Source organism: Rhynchophorus ferrugineus, unplaced genomic scaffold (assembly GCF_030347505.1).
Source record: "Rhynchophorus ferrugineus isolate W39M unplaced genomic scaffold, kcgeb_rfMv2 rfM12, whole genome shotgun sequence".
In the NCBI taxonomy this organism is placed as follows: Eukaryota; Metazoa; Arthropoda; class Insecta; order Coleoptera; family Curculionidae; genus Rhynchophorus; species Rhynchophorus ferrugineus.
In genome coordinates, this window is record NW_027472591.1 from 2779013 (window position 1) to 2784204 (window position 5192).

The following is a 5192-nucleotide window of genomic DNA, read 5'->3' on the forward strand; positions in this document are numbered from 1 at the left end:
AAAATTATAGTCAAAGTTGAAATGTTTTTGCCACCACTACTCTTAAATGTCGCCGATGACAGCTTGCTTTGCCACTACTGTTGTATAGGACGCGTCGATGGCAGATTGCTTTGCTACTGAACCGAAAAAAATATATGGTCAAGGTTGAAATGTTTTTGCCACCACCCCTCCTGAACGGGGCCGATGTCAGCTTGATTTTCTACTACTGTTGTATAGTAGGTGGGCGATGGCAATTTGCTTTGCTACTGAGCCAAGAAAAATATTAAATTTGAAATGTTTTTGCCACCAAACCTCTTGAACGTGGCCGATGTCAGCTTGCTTAGCCACTAATGTTGTATAGTAGGTGGACGATGGCAGATTGCTTTTCTACTGAACCAAATAAAAGATGCTCAAAATTGAAATGTTTTTGCCACCACACCTCTTGGACGTGGCCGATGTCAGCTTGCTTTGCCACTACTATTGCATAGTAGGTGGGCGACGGCAGTTTGCTTTGCTACCGAACTAAAAAAACAATATGGTTAAAGTTTATATGTTTTTGCCACCACCCCTCCAGAACGTGGCCGATGGCAGCTTGATTTGCCACTACTATTGAATAATAGGTGGGCGACGGCAGTTTGCCTTGCTATTGAGCCAAAAAAAATATGGTCAAAGTTGATATGTATTTGCCACCACACCTCCTGAACGGGGCCGATGACAGCTTGATTTTCTACTACTGTTGTATAGTAGGTGGGCGATGGCAGTTTGTTTGCTACTGAACTAAAAAAAATATGGTCAAAGTTGATATGTATTTGCCACCACACCTCCTGAACGGGGCCGATGACAGCTTGATTTTCTACTACTGTTGTATAGTAGGTGGACGACGGCAGTTTGCTTTGCTACTGAACCAAAAAAAATATGGTCAAAGTTGAAATGTTTTTGCCATCACCCCCATTGAATGTGGCCGATGGCAGCTTGTTTTGCCACTACTGTTGAATAGTAGTTGGACGGCGGAAGTTTGCTTTGCTACTGAACTAAAAAAAAATGGTCAAAGTTGATATATTTTTGCCACCACCTCTCCTGAACGAGGCCGATGGCTGCTTGAATTGCCACTACTGTTGTATATTAGGTGGGCGACGACAGTTTGAATTGCTACTGAGCCAAAAAAAATGATTAAATTTGAAATGTTGTTGCCACCACACCTCTTGAACATGGCCGGTGGCAGCTTGCTTTGCTACTACTATTGTATAGTAGATTTACGACGGCAGCTTGCTTTGATACTGAAACAAACAAAAATTATGGTCAAAATTTAAATGTTTTTGCCACCAATCCTCTTGAACGTGGCCGATGACAGCTTGCTTTGCCACTACTATTGTATAGTAGATTTACCACGGAAGTTTGCTTTGATACTGAAACAAACAAAAATTATGATCCAAGTTGAAATGATTTTGCCACCACTCCTCTTGAACGTGGCCGATGACAGCTTGCTTTGCCACTACTGTTGTATAGTACGCGGTCGATGGCATTTTGCTTTGCTACTGAACCAAAATAAATATGGTCAAAGTTGAAATGCTTTTGCCACCATCCCTCTTGAACGTGGCCGATGGCAGCTTAAATTGCTACTACCGTTGTATAGTAGGTGGGCGATTGCAGTTTGCTTTGCTAATGAACCAAAAATATATGGTCAAATTTGAAATGTTTTTCCCACCACCCCTCCTGAAAGCGGCCGATGGCAGCTTGATTTGCCACTACTGTTGTATAGTAGGTGGGCGATTGCAGTTTGCTTTGCAACTGAACCGAAAAAAAATATGGTCAAAGTTGAAATATTTTTGATACCACACCTCTTGAACGTGAGCGATATCAGCTTGCTTTGCCAAAACTATTTTGTAGTACATGGGCGACGGCAGTTTGCATGGTTACTGAAAAAAAAATAGTCAAAGTTGAAATGTTCTTGCCACCACACCTCTTGAACGTGGCCGATAGCAGCTTGCTTTGCCGCTAGTATTGAATAGTAGGTAGACGACGGCAGTTTGCTTTGCTATTGAACTAAAAAAAACAATATGGTCAAAGTTGATATATTTTTGCCGCCACCCCTCCTGAACGTGGCCGATGGCAGCTTGAATTGCCACTACTGTTGTATAGTAGATTTACGACGGCAGTTTGCTTTAATACTGAAACAAACAAAAATTATGGTCAAAGTTGAAATGTTTTTGCCACCACTACTCTTGAATGTCGCCGATGACAGCTTGCTTTGCCACTACTGTTGTATAGGACGCGTCGATGGCAGATTGCTTTGCTACTGAACCGAAAAAAATATATGGTCAAGGTTGAAATGTTTTTGCCACCACCCCTGCTGAACGGGGCCGATGACAGCTTGATTTGCCACTACTGTTGTATAGTAGGTGGGCGATGGCAGTTTGCTTTGTTACTGAACCGAAAAAAAATATGGTCAAGGTTGAAATATTTTTGCCACTACACCTCTTGAACGTGAGCGATATCAGCTTGCTTTGCCAAAACTATTTTGTAGTACATGGGCGACGGCAGTTTGCATTGCTACTGAAAAAAAAAAACTCAAAGTTGAAATGTTTTTGCCACCACACTTCTTAAACGTGGCCGATAGCAGCTTGCTTTGCCACTACTGTTGTATAGTACGTGGTCGATGTCAGTTTGCTTTGAACCGAAAAAAAATGCTCAAATTTGAAATTCTTTTGCCACAACTCCTATTGAAGGGGGCCGATGTCAACTTGCTCTGACACTACTATTGAATAGTAGGTGGGCGATGGCAGTTTGCTTTGATACTGAAACAAACAAAAGAGATGGTCAAAGTTGAAATATTTCTGCCAACCCTCCTCTTGAACGTGTCCGATATCAGATTGCTTTGCCACTTCAATTGAATAGTAGGTGGGCGACGGCAGTTTACTTTACTACTGAGCCAAAAAAATGATATGGTCAAAGTTGATATGTTTTTGCCGCCACCCCTCCTGAACGTTGCCGATGGCAGCTTGATTTGCCACTACTGTTGTATAGTTTTGCCACTAGTACTGAATAGTAGGTAGACGACGGCAGTTTGCTTTGCTACAGAACTAAAAAAAACGATATGGCCAAAGTTGATATATTTTTGCCGCCACCCCTCCTGAACGTGGCCGATGGCAGCTTGAATTGCCACTACTTTTGTATAGTAGATTTACGACGGCAGTTTGCTTTAATACTGGAACAAACAAAAATTATGGTCAAAGTTGAAATATTTTTGCCACCACTACTCTTGAATGTCGCCGATGAGAGCTTGCTTTGCCACTACTGCTGTATAGTACGTGGTCGATGTCAGTTTGCTTTGAACCGAAAAAAAAATGCTCAAATTTGAAATGCTTTTGCCACAACCCCTATTGTAGGAGGCCGATGTCAACTTGCTCTGACACTACTATTGAATAGTAGGTGGGCGAAGGCAGTTTGCTTTTATAAGGATCCGAAAAAACAATATGGTCAAATTTGATAGGTTTTTGCAACCACCCCTATTGAACGTAGCCGATGTCAGCCTGCTTTGCCACTACTATTGAATAATAGGTGGGCGACGACAGTTTGCTTTGCTACTGAACCAAAAAAAAACAATTTGTTCAAAGTTGATAGGTTTTTGCCACCACCCCTATTGAACGTGGCCGATGTCAGCTTGCTTTGCCACTACTGTTGTATAGTACTGGGCTGATGGCAGTTTGCTTTGCTAATGAACCAAAATAAATATGGTCAAAGTTGAAATGCTTTTGCCACAACCCCTATTGAAGGAGGCCGATGTCAACTTGCTCTGACACTACTATTGCATAGTAGGTGGGCGACGGCAGTTTGCTTTTCTACGGATCCGAAAAAACAATATGGTCAAAGTTGATAGGTTTTTGCCGCCACCCCTCCTGAACGTTGCCGATGGCAGCTTGATTTGCCACTGCTATTGAATAATAGGTGGGCGACTGCAGTTTGCTTTGCTACTAAACCAAAAAAAAACAGTATGTTCAAAGTTGATAAGTTTTTGCCGCCACCCCTCCTGAACGTGGCCGATGTCAGCTTGCTTTGCCACTACTGTTGTATAGTACTGGGCTGATGGCAGTTTGCTTTGCTAATGAACCAAAAAGAAATATGGTCAAAGTTGATATGTTTTTGCCACAACCCCTATTGAACTTGGCCGATGGCAGCTTGTTTTGCCACTAGTATTGAATAGTAGGTAGACGACAGCAGTTTGCTTTGCTACTGAACTAAAAAAAACAATATGGTCAAAGTTGATATATTTTTGCCGCCACCCCTCCTGAACGTGGCCGATGGCAGCTTGAATTGCCACTACTGTTGTATAGTAGATTTACGACGGCAGTTTGCTTTAATACTGAAACAAACAAAAATTATGGTCAAAGTTGAAATGTTTTTGCCACCACTACTCTTGAATTTCGCCGATGACAGCTTGCTTTGCCACTACTGTTGTATAGGATGCATCGATGGCAGATTGCTTTGCAACTGAACCGAAAAAAATATATGGTCAAGGTTGAAATGTTTTTGCCACCACCCCTCCTGAACGGGGCCGATGTCAGCTTGATTTTCTACTACTGTTGTATAGTAGGTGGGCGATGGCAATTTGCTTTGCTACTGAGCCAAGAAAAATATTAAATTTGAAATGTTTTTGCCACCAAACCTCTTGAACGTGGCCGATGTCAGCTTGCTTAGCCACTAATGTTGTATAGTAGGTGGACGATGGCAGATTGCTTTTCTACTGAACCAAATAAAAGATGCTCAAAATTGAAATGTTTTTGCCACCACACCTCTTGGACGTGGCCGATGTCAGCTTGCTTTGCCACTACTATTGCATAGTAGGTGGGCGACGGCAGTTTGCTTTGCTACTGAAACAAACAAAAAAGATGGTCAAAGTTGAAATGTTTTTGCCACCACCCCCCTTGGACGTGGTCGAAGGCAGCTTGCTTTGCTACTGAACCGAAAAAAAATCAATATGGTCAAAGTTGATAGGTTTTTGATTATACACCTACTGAACGTGGCCGATGGCAGCTTGATTTGCCACTACTATTGTATTGTAGGTGGGCGATGGCAGTTTGCTTTTCTACGGAGCCGAAAAAACAATATGGTCAAACTTGATATGTTTTTGCCACCACCCCTATTGGACGTGGTCGATGTCAGCTTGCTTTGCCACTACTATTGCATAGTAGGTGGGTGACGGCAGTTTGCTTTGC